This window comes from Canis aureus, chromosome 5, assembly GCF_053574225.1.
Source record: "Canis aureus isolate CA01 chromosome 5, VMU_Caureus_v.1.0, whole genome shotgun sequence".
NCBI lineage: Eukaryota > Metazoa > Chordata > Mammalia > Carnivora > Canidae > Canis > Canis aureus.
The window spans coordinates 3,014,330-3,032,193 of NC_135615.1; positions in this window are offsets into that span (position 1 = coordinate 3,014,330).

Consider the following 17,864-nt stretch of genomic DNA (forward strand, 5'->3'; position numbering starts at 1 on the left):
CCCTAGATGAGGGGTGATGAGCGAAGTCAGGAGCCCGTGTCTCTCCAGGGCTGCTCTGGCTGTGTGCAGTCAGGGAGTCCAGATGTGCCTGACAGAGCTCCCCAGATCCACGATCCGGGCTCGGGCCACACCTGGGTACCCACCCCGCGTGGAGTTCAAGGCAGGGGGCAAACAGGCTCCCTCCCTGTCGCTCCTGTCTGGCTTTTGCTTTCTCCGCAAAGTGGTTTCCATCATCTGCAACCATGTTTCCACGATGGAAGCGGCTCGCCAGCGTTCTCCCGTGCCCGGAAGTGCCGTTCAACAGGTAAAACGCCACATCGAAGACAAACTCGCCAACAATTCAGTCTGTGAATGGAAGAGCAACCATGTGAGGTGATGGGCAGCAGATGAACGTACTGTGTTGATCGTTTCACAGCAGGCACAAAGATCGGATCATCATGTTGCACACTGAAGCAATACCGTGCTCTGTGGCCGCTACTTCCCATCCCTACTAGGGCAACAAGCCCTTGCGGAGCGGGAAGTTGCTTTCCAAGGCTCCCCCTGACGGCCGAGGTCGTGAACGGCGACCCTGCAGCCCCGCGGGCCTCCCCCCACGCTCCCCAGCGGGCGTGGCGCAGCCCCGGGGGGGGGGGGGGCCGGTGAGCGCGCCCCGCCGCCCGCAGGCCGCTCAGAGCAGCGGGCCCAGGACCCGCCTCGCTTCCCACCCCGGGGCGCCGAGGCTCCGCGTCAGGGCCCGTCCTGGCCGCCGTGCTGGTGCTCGGCCTGCCCGCAGGGCTCCCAGCTCTCACTCTGGACGGGGTGCGGCTCCCGATGCGGCCTTTAGCAACAAGTGTCGCTGTCGCGCGTGGATGCAGATGTGGGTGTTAGGGGGTCGGGGAAGCCCGGAGGCCGCGAGGGGGGTGGTAGCAGGACCCGAGCAGGCGCCAGCTCCCACCTCGAGAGAACACGTGGTCGCGGCCTGACCCTTGCTGGAGCCAGCGAGATGGCTGCTCCGAATCCGTTCAGATAAAGGGGCAGGATAAAGACCTTCATACCGGGAAACCTGGGCGGCTCGCGGCTCAGCGCCGCCCTCGGCCCAGGGCGTGATCCTGGAGCCCCGGATCGAGTCCCGAGTCCCGCGTCCCGCTCCCTGCAGGGAGCCTGCTCCTCCCTCTGCCTGTGTCTCTGCTTCTCTCTCTCTCTCTCTCTCTCTCTCTCTCTCTCTCATGAATAAATAAAATCTTAAAAACAATAACCTTCAGACCATTTTCCACCTCACACGAAAATGCTGGCTCATCCTTCTAAACAAAAGTACTTTACAATGCCAGTTCTCTGTTTAAATATCACAGTACCTTTCTCTTTTTTATTCTTTTTATTTTCATCAAAGCAATATGTATACTTGGCTTTAAGACATAAAATTTCTTTGAACAGTTCCACATCATGCCAAGGTTCCTGACACCCCTCAGGGACCTGTGAGTGGGTTCTGACTCCCCCGCCTTTGCACACCTTTGATTTGGAGTTGAGCGAGCAAGGAAGGAGACAGGGTGCAGGCTGCATTTTGCCAGCCAGGTCGTGGCAAGGAGGCTGGACCTGCTGCTGAGAGCTGGTGGGAGGGGGGGCAGTGGGCAGCCGGATGGCAGCCTCACCCCAACCCCGACCTCCCATCGTGGGGGTGCTGGGCTCCCTCCACCGCTGGTTCTGCAGCTCTGGGAACCACCAGAAACAGCCTAGAGAGCCTCCCTCCTCAGACCTCCCCATGGTTCTTGGAGTGACCACTATTCCTTAATGAACTTGCTTTCTGTCTTAAGAAAAAAGGCTAAAGGAATTACCGGCTTCCCATGAAAACCAGCAGCCCCTCCCCACATAGCTGGTGCTTCTGCTATATGTTAACTTCAGATCCAGAGTTTTGACAGGATTTTGTGAATATAACACAATCACCTATTCCTTTTTCCCTCTCATTCTCCAAATATATTGATACATTACCCGTCTATGTCAATGTTGACCATTGAGTTAAGCAGGACACTATGTTTCCTTTCTCATATAACTTTTATTTCCTAATTTTTGGCAGTTGCTTAGTTTCCTTTAAAAAGAAAGAGAAAAGAGAGAGAAACAGACCTTCTGTTCTGATTTTCAATGTCCCAACAGATCCAGCAATGCCTACACAGGATGAGGATGGTTTTTGTTGTTGTAGCTGTTGTTTTTTATTTTATTTTTAAAAGATTTTATTTATTTATTCACGAGAGACACACAGAGAGAAAGGCAGAGACACAGGAGAGAGAGAAGCAGGTTCACTGAGGGGAGCCCCATGTGGGACATGATCCTGGGGTTTCCAGGATCACACCCTGGGCCGAAGGCAGACACTCAACTGCTGAGCCACCCAGGTGCCCCCACGATGAGGATGTTTACACAATTTGCACAAGATGCCACCAAGAACAGTTGGCAAAACGTACAATGAGAACAGAGTTTCAGTGTTCTGAAGGGGCTTGCCATCCTTTATGTACGCATAGTTATAAAATATACCCCAAAAAGTCATGAGATAAGCAATCATATACACGAGACAAAACCCAACTAATTTAATACCAGACTCCTAGCATCCATTGATTTATAATGGCACTTTTGACTATTCCCAAAAATGTATAAGAATTATAAACATTGGGATCCCTGGGTGGCCCAGTGCTTTAGCACCTGCCTTTGGCCCACAGCGTGATCCTGGAGACGCAGGATCGAGTTCTACATCAGGCTCCCTTCATGGAGCCTGCTTCTCCTTCTGCCAGTGTCTCTGCCTCTCTCTCTCTCTCTCTCTCTCTGTGTGTGTGTGTGTCCTCATGAATAAATAAATAAAATCTTAAAAAAAAAAGAATTATAAAAGTTGACAACATGGAGAAATGTGGTTTTGCTGAGTCTCTGTTTCTTTAATTTTCTTTTAGGCTTCAAATCTTTATTTTTACTTATTGATTGATTTTAATATTTTATTGGTTCTTAAAAATTACCACGGTAGGGGCACCTGGGTGATTCAGTTGATTAAACGTCTGCCTTTGGCTCAGGTCATGATCCCCGGGGTCCTGGGATGGAGTCCCACATTGGGTTCCCTGCTCCATGGGGAGCCTGCTTCTACCTCTGCTTCTGCATGTTGCTCTGCATGCTTATGCGCACTCTCTTTCTGTCAAATAAATAAATAAAATTAAAAAAAATTATCAAGATAATAAATGGGCACTGGATCAAAGCCAAATAAAACATGAGCAGATAAAGTATAAATGTGTCCTCTTAACTCCCCACCACCAGCTTCCCCACAAAAAAGTGTGCTCCCTCTAAGATCTTCTTGAGTAGTGATGTACATGGCAAGCAATCATCTGGCCAGAAGGCAAGAGAGCACACTTGTGAAGCAGTAAGCTTTGATGTGATAGAGACCTGAGTTCAAAGTCTTTCTTTGCTATTGTCAGAGCTGAGTGGCTGTGGGCAAGCTCCTTGGGCTCTGAGCTCTGGCCATCCTGCTTCCAACACATGGATGATTGTGATGTCTATCACATAGGGTCACCTGAGTGCATCTGGCCACATCAAAAACCCAGAACTTTGGCACTCCCAGAAATCCTCTCTTGCTGACCACCCAGCAACTGAAACTCAGTATGCTCTTCTGAATCCAACTCTCATGAAAGGATGATAACTTTTAGCTTGTGTATATATTATACTTAAATTTATTTTAAAAACATGAGTAGCATTATAGAAAAGAGCCCTAAAAAAGCCAAATGCTATGTGTCAGTAGTGGAAGTTAAAAAAAAAAAATTAAGGGGGCCTGTGGATGGCTCAGCTGGTTAAGCATCTGCCTTTGCCTCAGGTCATGATTTCAAGGCCCTAGAATCAAGCTTCTCATAGGCCTCCCTGCTCAGGATGGGGAGTCTGCTTCTCCTTCTCCCTCTGCTGCTCCCCTCCTTGTGCTCTCTCAAATGAATAAACCTTTTCTAGAAATTGAGAAAGCAATGATTCTTAACCAGGAAAATAAAAATTTTGAGCAAACTAGGAAGTAGAGTTTTAGCTACAGTGTTGTCTTGGCCCAAGGATGTGCACACTGCTCTATAAACAGAAAAATAAACACAGACGGCAATTTGTGGAACTCTTCTCAGCAGAGGCTCTAAGTAGTAGAAAGATTGCACATGTGAGAAATATTACTGAAAATTAGAACTCTAATTAACTTGCAGGGTGAGGATAGACACAGAAACCATGTGAAACCAGATGGAAATATGCATAGCCAGGAATCACAACAAACACTTCCTTAGCCAAAACTTGTATGGATTATAAAAGTCTCCAAAAATATCCTTCAAAAATCCTTTTCTGGTGATTGAGGAAATTGCCAGAGAAATAGGAAATCCTTGAGAAGTTGGACCAATGGTTGTGCTGAGGTCTGGAAGGAGTCAGGACAACTGATTTGAGTGTTGGGATCACTGCCCAGTGCCACAAAGTAAAGAGTCTGAGGTCTAGGTCTGCATGTGAAAACACCCGGCCCCAACAGGCCTTCAGGGCCTGCCTCTTAGCCTTTCCTCAGCCTCGCTGTATGGTGCTATTTCCCCTCATGTCCTACCTCAAAGGCCCAGAGCCTGTTTCTCCCAGCTTTTTTCTGTGCTTGTCCTTGGAAAAGGATATGACAAACTCGTTTGCCCTGGTGTGTGACAAGTCTGTCACCTGCTCTCTAACAAAGCCTAAATTGTGGTCACAATTACCAAGGCCCGTAGAAGTCCAGATTTTTGTATTAAGCTTTTCCTATTTTTATTTATTAGCAACCAACCAATTCCTGTTAAAATACACATCCATGGAGAGCATTTGGCTGACACGACACAGGTTGGAGGCTGCACACAGACGGAAAATTGGAGTGATATGTCTGTAAGCCAAGGAACACCAAAGATGGCCAGCAATCCACCAGAAATCCAAAAAAGGCAAGGAAGGATTCCTCCCTATAGGTCTCAGAAGGAGCACGGCCCGGCAGACACCTGGATTTTTCACTTCCATCTTCTAGAGTGGTGAGACAAATTTGTGATACTTCATTACAGCAGTCCTAGATAGTCCAACATAGAGTTTGGTATTTTATGTCCTCGGTAGCATAATATTAGCCACAGAGGGCAGCTTTGCACATCATGTTGGTGACCACCAGCTGTTGAGATGGCTCTGTACATATGGCCTCTCACTGAAAGGGAGCATAGGGCCACGTCAAAGCAGTGGAAGTCACAAGTGTACACAAAATCAATAACTGAGCCTGGGTCTCTGGGAGCCAGCAGGGCATCTGGCATCATGAAGTGGCTCAAAAGTGATTTGATTTCTGTTTTCTGGTTCTCTCTAAGGTCTCTGGCCCAGACTCTATTGAGGATTCACCTACTGGACAAGAAACTGTAGGAAGTGCACCCCATCACCACCTGTCCAACACAGATCAAGCCCACCAGAGGTGGCATTGGGTGGAATTCAGCACAGTTACGCACGTACTCCTGCCTCCAGAATTCACTCACACCTTCAGACAACAGTCTCAATGAAAGCAACTGGCTTCATGGAAATAGGGCTTCTGGATTGACAGCATTTTTACCAAATTCCTCTCTGAGCTGGATCCAGGTAGATTCATCTTAAAAGGACAGGCCAAATCTGGTGAGAGCCTGAATGAACACAGAAGACACTCATGGGGGAAGGTGTGTCTGTTGCTGAAGAGGGGGTAAGGCAACTCAAAGGAGCTCTATGGGATGGTGACAAGGTCCAGGCAGAACAGGAGCCTAGGAGAACAGGACAGGGTGTTCAAGAGAGAAGGTGTGACAAAGCGAGCATGCTGGGGTCTTGTCCCTTTGGATTCTGATCTTGTGGCCCAGGGGTGGAGGGCTGGCTTAAAGAAAGAGGACCAGGCAAGACAGCAAGAGAAACAGGACTCCTGTCCCCTCCATAGAGCTAACAAGGATTCTCCCTGTGTCCTTCACGGGTAAGGATGCCAGATAAAATACAGAATACTCGGTTAGAGCAGAACTTCAGATCAACACTGGATGATTTTCAGTATAAGTATGCAAATACTGCATGGGACATACTTATGCTAAAAATGTACTCATTGTTAACCTGGAACATTGATTTAACTAGAATCTTGTATTTTTATTTGCCAAGTTTGGTAATCCTATCCCAGGCAACAAAGCAAGTACCTCCTGTGGCATCACACGTCTCATCAATACTCAATATACATCCACATCCAGGAGAAAAAATCTACAGGGCTGCAGAGAAAAGCAGGGCTATTTGAACAGGCAGAAACATGGTAAATTAAGCTCCTCTTCCTGCCTCAAACAGCTTGAAGGTCATGGTGATGACAGCCTTTCAGAAACTCAATCCAAACAGTCTTTCTCTTTTTTTTTTCCAGACCAATTCCTAGTAAGTTGCAGGAGATTTCAACGTCTTTCATGATTACTAACTGAAGACACCATCTTGAACGTAGCTTGCAATGCCAGGAACGTGGTTTGGGTCTCGGCCCAGTGCAGTTTTTCCCAGAGCTATCATAAGGAAGTAGTCATGAAACAAAATGAATCTATGGTTGAAAACTGCAGAGCTGACCCACAATATTTTTAATGTGTGGAACTAGCTGGCAAGCTGAGAGCCCGAGAAAACAAAAAGAGCTGCTGGCTTCTTTGAAATGCCCAGATCCTCAAAGTGTGGCTTTTCCTTCATGCTATTAGATGGGTTCCAATGGGCAAAGGGTCAAGCTAGGCACTTCCAGCGGGGGGTGTGGGGGTGGGGGGGTGTTGGCAGACACAGGGTTTCGCCTTGACAGCTTCATTTAGAGGAGAAGGGGTGAGCCAGGGAAGGATGGGTGGAATGAGAAGGCCACAGCCTGTCCTTGCCTGGGTGTGGCGCCTCGGAGCTTGGCTGCCTTGTCCACTCCCACGTCTTCCATTCCCTGAAACAACCCTGTGATGTCGGCATGTTTCTCCATTTTCCATATGGAGAAGTTAAGGTTTGCTAAGTTACCTGGTGGAGTAGAATTCAAGCTTAGCTACTTTCAGTTTACGCTTTATTTATTTATTTATTTATTTATTTATTTATTTATTGCATTGATAATACTTTTACGAGGTTCAAAATCCAAAATGTGCTTAGGGAGGGAGTGAAAAGTTTCTCCAGGTCCTAGGCTCCCAGCTCTCCTCCAAGGAGATGATTGGTACTGTGCATTTCTTACGTGTGCTCCTAAAGAGCTTTTATACATATGTCTTTGCTTTTCTTTTTTAGACAGATGATAGTTTACTGTATATACTATTTGCCTATTCTGACTGAAACTAAGCTCTTAAAAAAAGAATGATTTCCCATTATAAAATTTAATAAACTAAAGATAAATGGAAAGAATAAAATATCAACTCTTGTCCTAATTCCCAGAGGCCACTGCTGCTGGCGGTTTGGTACCTTACTCTAGGCTTTCACATAGCTCTTGTACCACAGTGCTCCTCTTTGGACAGAATTAGGGACAGAAAGGCAATAGGAAGAAGAGAAGAAGAAATAGAAGCATATAACTTGTCCAGAGTGTGTGGGTGTCATGGGGGCCAGAAGACATCGGTCCAGAGAGGCAGTGAACGTTCATTCATTCCTTTGAGAGAATGTTTTCCTTTTTGAGTTCCAAGTACTTGCTCTGTGGGAATACAGATCCTATAATAAAACAGAGAGTAGCGGGGAAATAAATCAACATACCATTTCAATACTGTGTGATAAGTGTTAAAACAACAGGAAGCCTGGGGAGCTGAAGAAGCCAGATGATAGGACGGGTGGCAGGGCTGGCTCCCCAGGAATGACACGTGAGCTGAACCTTGACCCCTCACTTGCAGGGGTCAGGCCAGGTGATGAGCAAAGGAGGCATTCTCATGAAGAAAGGGATTGCAGAATTAGAGATTACAACAGGAATGGCAAAAGACAGGAAGGGACAGTGTGGAATATGAAAGGAATTTTGGCTTTATCTTGAGGTAGCATGAAGCTCTTGGAAGTGCTTGGAAGTCTCAATGCAGGAAACTGATGAAACTGGATTCGCACTCTGACAGTGGCCAACTGTGGCTGCTGGTTGAAAATATATCAGCAGCAGCCATGGAGGAGGGGAGTCTAGAGACTGGAAAATTAGGGCACTGCAGCACATTTGCAGGTGAGAGAAGATGGTGGCATGAACAAACACTGCGGTGACCCTAAGGATGGAGGGACTTGGACGGGTTCTAAAGAGGTTATGGATGTAGATTTGGTGACTGACTGGGGATAAAATAGCTCCCAGAGTGAGACTTGAGCATTTCTTGACTCAAAATTCTGCTCTGGCTCAACATTTTTCTACAAAAATGTTTAGGCTTCTGAGGTTGGCATGCAGATCCTCAGGGACATCATTTCAACCTTCCTTTATAATTTTCTCTTTCTTCATCTCTCTCCAACTTCTGCTTGAGACATAGTGGAATGCTGGTCCCTCCCTTTGCCCAACAGGTGGGTCCTTCTCCACCCATCTCCCTCTGATCTCATCCTTCAAGCCCAGTTCAGTGTCATCTCCTCCAAAAAGCCTTCCAGACCTGCCCTTCCCTTCTTCCCTCTAGTCATTTGGAACTAACCTAGGATCCACTAGCACTTTGCTTCTCCATCTACTGAAACACCACATTCTACACGTCTGTTTTTGCAGAAGTATCTTCTCTACACTACAAAGTTAAAGGCTTCTTGAAGACAGGGACAACAACCCTCTTGGAAACTCAAAGAATGTCTGTTCATTTGGAATTAACACTCACTGGGGAAAGTTCAGAGTCAACACTTGTAAACTAAAGGAGAAGCAGTCAGGCACAGGGGATCTATTTCGGTAAATGGAATCAGACTTACAGGAAGGCCCCAGACACAGGTAGGATAGGCAAGAGCATAGTTAATGTGAGAGTCACGATCTCAGACCCAGGACAGAGCCTGATGCCCTGGTTTTCGGTTCCCTCTTCTGTTAAGAAGCAGACATCCAAACATTAGTAGACCGTGAAAAGAGCAGGACCAGGGGACAAGGTCTTTGGGAGGTGCTTGGAGTCAGACCCCAGCCCCATGGTTTCATGAAATGCTTTGCTGGCATTCAATAACTTGCCATCCCCTTCCCAGAATAAGAACATGCTTTTTTTCTTACTCTCCTTGAGATCTTACTGTCAACTTCTGTGACTTAGAGGAGCCTACAGTGACCACATGTCAGGCTGCCACTGCCAGGGGCTCCTATAACTCAGCCTCAAAGCAACTCTTTCTAGCTCATCATTAAAAAAAAAAAAAATCAGAGTGAAGGGTAAGGGAGAGGAAGTATCCTGAGGACACTCCTAGATTCAGCAAGGTGCAATGCTTTGGATGCCACCTTATATGCAGGTCATCAGAGTCCAAGGTATAAGTTCTCCCTAGATTGCACCCTCTGATGGAAAGAATGAATGACTAAACAGGAGAAAAAATAAGTTGCACAAGATTGTCTCTAAAATATAAGAAGAGAAGGCAGGTTTGGGAGCCCCATTCTAAGACTAAACGCATTCTAGATAAGAAGTCTAAACAGGTTCCAGGAACCCTGCCTCTGGAGGTGTAAGGAACTACAGACCAGCTGGAGAATTTTGGAACCTTCCATGCGTGTTACTTGGCCATCTGCAGAGCATCCCTGGCTGGAGCCCCTCCCTCTGCATGTGATGTGCTGGGCTATGGGAAAAATAGGAGAGGAAAGGAGAGTGATAGTAGAAAACTTGAAAGAAAAAAGCAAAGGGCAAGAAGGGGCTTCAATGCAGTTCGAAGTTGCTCAGTAATGGAGAAGAGGAAGACCACTGTAAGAACTACCCATGTTTTAGCCTCTCATTTATCCACTCATTCAAGCACTTAGTAAGGCACAGACATCAGAGGTGACACAGACCAACCCACAGAGCCATAATACAAATGCCATAACAAAGGTGGAAAAGGCCTTTGCAGAATTTCCAGTCAAGAGCTTTTAACTCTGGTGGAAGAGATCAGGGAAGATGGCACCATGAATGAGCTTTGAAGAATGGGCAAACATTTGATCTGAAGAAGCTGAGGGACTGTATTAAGAGATCAGAAGAAAGGAGACTGGTAAGGAGCCAAAGCAACAGTCTATGAAAGAGGTTACAGCATTAAGGCAGGAAGAGTAGAAACTAGGAGATGGAGACCTTGTTTGGGAAACTTTAGCCTTTTCTGAACCAAGGCATCCAAATAAGACTCAAGAGATGAGTGTTGCCCAGGCAGAACTTGAGATGGTAGAAATGGGCCCTGAATGAGGAGGAGGGGGATTTTGTAGTGTCCAATACACTGTGGGGGATGTCCTGCAAGTTTAGCACATCACACATGGCCAGTAGGGTAGCTTGGGGGTTGGGAAACTCCACCACAGACCCCCAGACTCTCCTCTCAGATTCAGAGGCAGGACAGGGCAGAGGCTGAAACACACATGAACCCACAGCCCTGTGAAACCTGCCCCTGAGCTTTGTCCACAGCCACTCCTCCCCAACGCTGTGTGAATACTGGCCTGGCCCAAATATGTTAGGTTAGCTGCTCAAGGCCTCCCTGCTTCTAGGAAGTAGAAGTCAGTTTTGAACTCAGGCTAGAGTCTAATGGTGTAGTTGATACTCTTTCCACATACCTACACCTTCTGATCAGAGCAGGGGAGGCAGACAGGGGAAGAGGCAGGGCAGCAAGCCTGCAGCCAGTCAATTCGCTCTGGTGACTGTGCGCAAATTATTCACCTTTCCTAAACCTCAGATCAAGCACTTGTAAAAAAAAAAAATAATAATGACAACCACTTCAAAAGGTTGTTTTGATATTTAAATTATTTTTTAAATAGAAGAGAAAAAATACAGATAGCCTATCATACATCCTGGTGTGCTATAGACCCTCAATTAAATTTAGCTTACTCCTTCTTGCTTTTCTGCTTCAGACATTCTCAGTACCTTCTTTGAAAGAGCATGGAGGAAGAAGGGGAGGGTCCAGTCCCAGAGACCAGAGACTTCTTCACAGGTGAAGAGGATGGGAACCTGGGCAAGAGCCAGATTGTTGCTAAGGGCCATGTTGACAGTTGAGGCAGAGTGGGACCATACATCAATCAAACAACTGTGGTCACTGAGCCTCTTTCATGTGCCTTTGAAACTCTGGCCATGTAGGAGGACATTTGCCTGGAAGGGGTATCTACCTGGAAGGAGCTCACACTTTGACAGGGAGGCTAACTACAAACAAATAACTGCTGGGATAAGGAACCTTAGGAGAGAAGGGGGCTCCCATCAAGAAGGTGAATTGAAGACTCAGAAATGAGAAGGGATCCAGAGCACAGGACAGATGAGAAAAGGAACACTCTCTTCACTGCAAGAAAGAGAAGCAGGAGAGGATGTGGCAATGCCTGGACTGCAGGATTGGGGCCTGGGGACTGAGGATGCCTCCAATCCGATGGCTTCTCTGTTTGTAGTGTTCACTTTTCTCTAGCTCAGTGTAGGCTCCTTTTTGTTACTTCGGTTGCTGCTTGAGCCCATTCATCCACTTTACTGCACAAAGTTGTAGCTGATCATTGATTGCTTTCAATGAATACACCTTTCAGTGCATTTCTTGCATGGATGTACCACTGTTTACCCATTCTGTTGTCAGCGGACATTTGTGTTCTTCACACTCTTGGGCGATTTCAAATAATGCTATGTACATTCATAGACATCTTTTTAATTTCTGTAAGCATATTTCAGGGCAGAGTATATATTTAGAAGTAGAATTGCTGAGTCACAGGGTACAAGTATTTTCAATTTTAGGAGACAGTGCCACAGTTTCCCAAAATGATTGTTGTGATTTACTTCCACCAGTATTGCATAAAATTTTCCATCCTGGAAAAGTCAGTTTCTAAAATTTTAGCCATTCTGATGAGTGAGTAATGGTATATCATTGTGATTTAAACTTTTATTTCTCTAATTACTAATGAGGTTGAGCATCATCTCAAATGTTTATTGACCATCTGAATTTCTGTTTCTGTAAAGTTCAATTTTTCTGTTGGGTTATCTGTCCTTTTCTTATTGTTTCGCAGTGCTTCTTTTCATATTCTAGATTTAAGCTCCTTTGTCAGATGCAAGGGTCTTTGCCCAGTCTGTGGTTAGCCTTCTGTACTCTTATAGTGTCTTTTCATGAACAGAAATTCTCGATTTTAAGGTATACAGATGTATTGATATTTTAAAAGAATTTTAGTTTTAATGAAAGTTCATGAAGATATTCTGCTATATTTTATTCTAAAAGTTCATTGCTTTGCCTTTCACATTTAGTCTACAGCCTGACTAGGATTGACTTTGATGTACAGTGTGCGGTAAGAGTTGAGTTGCATTTTTCTCCTCATGGACAACCAGTTGTTCTGGTCATTTATTGTAAGTAAATCTTTTCCCCACTGGTTTGCAGTAACACTTTTGTCAAAATGTTCGACATTCCAGGCTCTATTTCTGGGATCTCTAGTCTATTTTACTACTAAGTATCAATATAACGTTGACTTAATATATACTTTTATAATAGGTCTTAATACTTGGAAAAGCAAACCTTCCCATCATGTTTTTCTTCAAGGTAGAATGATTATTATTGATCCTTTGTATTTCCATATCAATTTTAAGACTAGATTGTCAAAAACATCTGTTGAGAATCATATTGAGTATACACATCAGTTTAGGGAGATGTGATATCTTTATGGTAATGGAGTTTTCCAATTCATTAATATGGCATATCTCTCCATTCGTTTCACTCTTTTTAGTTTCTTATAATACTATTTTATAGTTTCTGTATAGAGATCTTACAGATCTTTTGTTTTTAGGTAGTTTATCATTTTTATGTCATTATAAGTGGTACCCTTTTAAAATTTATTTTTCAACCATTTGTGGCTCAGTTTTTGAACACTGACTTTGTATTCACCAACTTACCAATCCTAATAATTTATAAGTTATCTTTGATTTTCTAAGTACATAATAATGCTGCCTTCAAAAATGACACCTTGGCCTTCCTTCTAGTTCTTGTACTTCTGATTTCCTTTTCTTGATTTACTGCACTGGCCAAAAAATGTCACATAGAAGTGGTGAGAAAAGGTATCTTTGTCTTGTTCCTAACATCAAAAGGAAAGGTGTGTGTGGGGGGGGAGGGGGATGGAAAAAAAAACAAAAGGAAAGGTGTCAACTCTTTACCATTAAGTCTAAAGATTTTCTAAGTCTGAGTATGGGTTTCTTTTTACTTATACTGTTTATAATTAACAGTAAAACCTGTGGCTTGATGTCTTTTGTTAGTTTTGGTAATTATTCAGCTAACTACTCTCAAATATTGTTTCTGCTTCATTTTTCTCCTGTATGAGATTCCAATTAAGCCAATATTTCATCCAGCACTAATAGAACTTGCTGCAATAATGGAGCTTTTCTCTATCTGTGCTGGAGCAGGTAGGCATTTGAAATGTGGCTAGTGTTTTAGAGGAATTGAATTTTAGATTTTTGTTTACTTGTAATTCATTTAAATCTAAACAGCCACATGTGGCTAGTAGCTAGCACGTTGGACAGTATATATTTAGAACTCTCCAATTCTATCATAAATATCTCTTACCTTCTGCTTATTCCATCCTTTTGATCTATCTTCCAGTTCCCTAATTTTCTCTTCAGTTGTGCCTAATGCACTATTATACACATCTATTTTCTTAACTTTGGATATGTTGTTTTCAATTGTAAAATTTCTTCTTGTGGGGCAGCTTGGGTGGCTTAGCGGTTTAGCGCTGCCATCAGCTCCAGGGTGTGATCCTGGAGACACAGGATCGAGTCCCACATCAGGCTCCCTGCATGGAGCCTGCTTCTCCCTCTGCCTGTGTCTCTGCCTCTCTGTGTCTCTCATGAATAAATAAATAAAATCTTTAAAAACAAATTTCGTCTTGTGTCTTGTTCTGGTTATAGATTTATCATCACTCAACTCCAAAGTTACCCTTTTGGACTGCTCTTTGAAAATTGATGTTGTCCCATTAAGTATTTTTTTCTCATTCCAATTGGCACTGAGGCTTTCTTAGTAGAGAGTGCTGGAGAGACTCTGCAAGAAAAGGGGTTTGCTTCCTGCTCCAGTGTACTAGGCTAAGTAGGCTTTGGCTGAGCACATGGCTTTTCCAGTGCTAGGATTCTGCTGTAAGCATAGCTTCCCTAGCACCTGATTCCAGCAATGTGTCCAGTATGCCCCATCCTGGCAGTTTTGTAGTAGAGCATCTCCAGTGGGACCTTTCCCTGTGGACAGCTTTCCATAACACCTAAAGGGCAGATTTCTGGTGAGTTTCAGAGGGCATAATTCCAACAAATTCCACCAATGCAGCACTAGGGGGTTTCTGTTCTCCAATGAGATGCAGTTAGCCATGGCCCCTCAGCAAGGTCAGAATCTCAGTCCTGGAGTGGCAGAAGACTTCCTCTGGTCTTCTAGCTCTAGAGGTTAGTGATTTCTCCTTTCATCTGCTATTTCAATATTATTAGAGTTCTTATTATTTCTTATTAGCCAATCTCTCATTACTCTGATCCTTTGTTGTAGTACATATTGAACTCTACCCTGTTTAAGTTACTACGCGGTTTCTGTCTCCCATGTGGATCCTGATAGATACAATTCTCTTTCAAATATGCAGTGTCAGTTTTTATAGTTACAGTTTTTTGCTGAATTTTTTTTCTCTTGCTGAAAATGTTAAGTTTGGCTTTTATCTCCATGAACATAACAGGCATAGTTATTTTACAGGTTGCATCTAGTAATCACCTCTGGAGTATCTATGAGCCTTTTCCTAAGTGTCTGTTGTTTGTACTGATTCTTGTTTATCTGATTTTGATTTGCATTGATCATTACAATTTTGCAACTATTTATAGAAATAAGTTGGGACAAAGCATAAATGTTACTTTCCTCCAGACGTTTCTGCCAGGGTCTTAGACACACTAACAATCCAAAACTACCTCAACATAATATCAGTTGACATTTTCTGGACAACGAGGAGGACATAAGAGCAGACTTGCAAGTGATATCATGGTTTTATCTAGATTTTCCTTTGCTCTCCAGATGCAGCCCTCGAAGGCCCAGTGCTAAGCACAGGTAGTTACATGAGGTCCTCACTGTTGGCCATCCTTGAGTCTGATGTTTGTGGGTATAGCCCTGGAGGGTTGTCGCAATGCTGTTCAGCTACATAGCTACCAAACGTCTTTTCAGTAAAAGCAGTCTCAAATGCTGGACTTAATTCTCTGGATCCCGATCTCATCTCAGATCTTATCCTTGTAACTCTCCACCATCTTTTTTAGTTTGTTGATGTGTTTTTAGGATGATTTAAAAAATATATGTTGTCTAACATTTTTGCTGGCTTCCACAAGAAGTTTGGGGTATCAGGTGGTTCAGCTCAGACCTAGTAGTAGGAGAGCCATTATTTATTCTTTACTGAAAACAAAGTCTTGAACCATGAACCCTCTGTAGATTTAGTTCATATTCCAGAGCAAATTATTTCCCCCAGGAAGCTGTCTTTGAACACTCACCTTCACCTTCCATGATAACCTGTGATTTTAAATTATCTATTTAATCCTATCAGACTATGAGTTACTTGAAGGCAAGAACTGTTTCATATTTATCCTTCATATCTTTGGTGTCTGTCATGGTGCCTTATTCATGGGAGGTGCTCAATAACTGTTACAGGAGTGAAGGAATGATTAATAATGGCTTTGTTCTGATTTCTTAAATTTTTGATATTTCCTCCAAAATGCTGATCTTATCCTTGGGAGCAAGAGAGTTCAATCTGTTCTTTAAAAACTGAATTCTTAGAAACTTGCTCAGGCTTGCTATAGACCTCTGTCTTACTTCCTCTTTCTCACAGAACTAATCTCTGCTTTACTGAGAGCTTTTCTTTCCAGGTATTCATGTTTCAGCAAGTCAGAAGGCACATGATTAAACATTAACTTGGCATCAAGAAGAAAGTAGCCTGGGATCACAAAGTGGATTTTTGAAAAATCCACATACAGAGAACTAATTTACTTGAAAATGCTATAGTTTTCTTTAAAGTATTTTGGCAAGGACAATATGTAAATGTATGTAAGTAAAGGTGGGGTGGTTAAAATGCACTTAAACAGAAGTCAGTTTCTTTAATCAGGAAACTTGCTCTTCAAAAGTGGTCAGCTAACATTTAACCTCACGGCCACACAGCAGAGTCCGCTACTACAAAACCTCTCTCTCTCTCTTTGTCTCTCTTTCTCTCTCTCTCTCTCTCTATATATATACACTTTTTCCCCTCTGCATTCTCTCTCTGTGTATACGATATATATATGTATATATATCCTATATTGCTTTCTATCTGTGTGTGTGTGTGTGTGTGTGTGTGTTGGTGTAGAGTTTACTTCAAAAAAATAAATAAATAGGGACGCCTGGGTGGCTTAGTGGTTGAGCGCCTGCCTTCGGCCCAGGGCATGATCCCAGACTGGGGATCAAGTCCCACTTTGGGCTCCCTGTGAGCCTGCTTCTCCTTCTGCCTATGTCTCTGCCTCTCTCTCTGTGTCTCTCATAAATAAATAAATAAAATCTTTAAAAACAACAACAAAAAATAATAAACAGTAAGATGGATGTCAGAAGTGGGCTCTTCCCCCACAAAGAAAACATCAAGTCCACTTTATTTAACAGGCAAGTCTGCCTACTTGAGGAATAATTATTTTAATTTGTAAAGACTTTTTTAGAGAATGAAGAAGAAAGATTACTCCCCAACTCACTTCATGAGGCAAGTATAGCTTTGATTTTTTTTTTTTTAATAGTAGGAATAGTATCCTTTAAAGTCAGAAAGGAGACAAAGATACCCATGATCACCAGGTCCATTCATCATGTCCCAACCAGCACAATAGACAAAGTCAAGAGATAAGCACTAAAAGAAAGGAAAGAAAATTAGAATGTTTTATGATGATATTATTATCTTCATAGAAAACTGAAGGGAATTAACAAATTACTGGATATAAACAGGAGAGTTTGGCAAGCTGATAGATATCAGCATAAAAACAGTAGTTTCAAAAAAACAAAAAACAAAAAAAACAGTAGTTTCATTTTATTCACTGGCAATGACCAATTAGAAAATTGCACTTTTAGAAAGACATTGTTTCATAGTAACAAAAACCTAGAAATAAATCTAATGAAAGATGTTCAAACCCCATACAATGTAAATTGTACAGCTGTATTGAAAACATTTTAAAAGGACCTAAATAAAGAGAATGATAGTATGTTTATGGACAGGAAAGTTTAACCTGGAAGTGTCATAATTCATACACTGATCTATGGATCTAATGCAACTCCCATCAAAATCCACAACAGAGTTGACATGTTTGTTTTTGTAAAACACGACAAATGTATGAGGAAGAGCAAATGCATATTCTAAAATGTATAAGGAAGAGCACAGAATATCCATGATGCTTCTGAAAAAGAAGAAGGAGAAGAGCTTACTCTGCCAGATATAAAGACTTATGAGAAAGCTACAGTAATTAAGACCATGATGTCACTGGAACAGAGACAAAGTGACCAGTGGAATGAAACAGAGAGCCCTGAAACAGATCTGTACATATGAGGGACATTAATATATGATGAAAAGGTCATGGCAAATCCTCAGAGGAGGGGAAAGCTACTCAATGACAGAAAACAGGTTATTCATCTGAAGAAAAAAAAGAAAAGAACATGAATCCTTACCAGAAAAATAAATCCTGAATAGATTAAGAGCTTGAATGTCAAAAAAAATATATAACATTTAGAAGAAATCATAGGTGACTTTTTCTAGCCTTAAAGGATAATTTTAAAGTAAGACCTTCTCTACAAAATACTTGACCAGTATACCTCACAACTTGTCAGCAGCACGGTATCTGAGAGCACTTCAGGGCAGTGTCTGCTGTAGTCTCCTGCCCAGGAGCCTGTCTCCGTGGGGC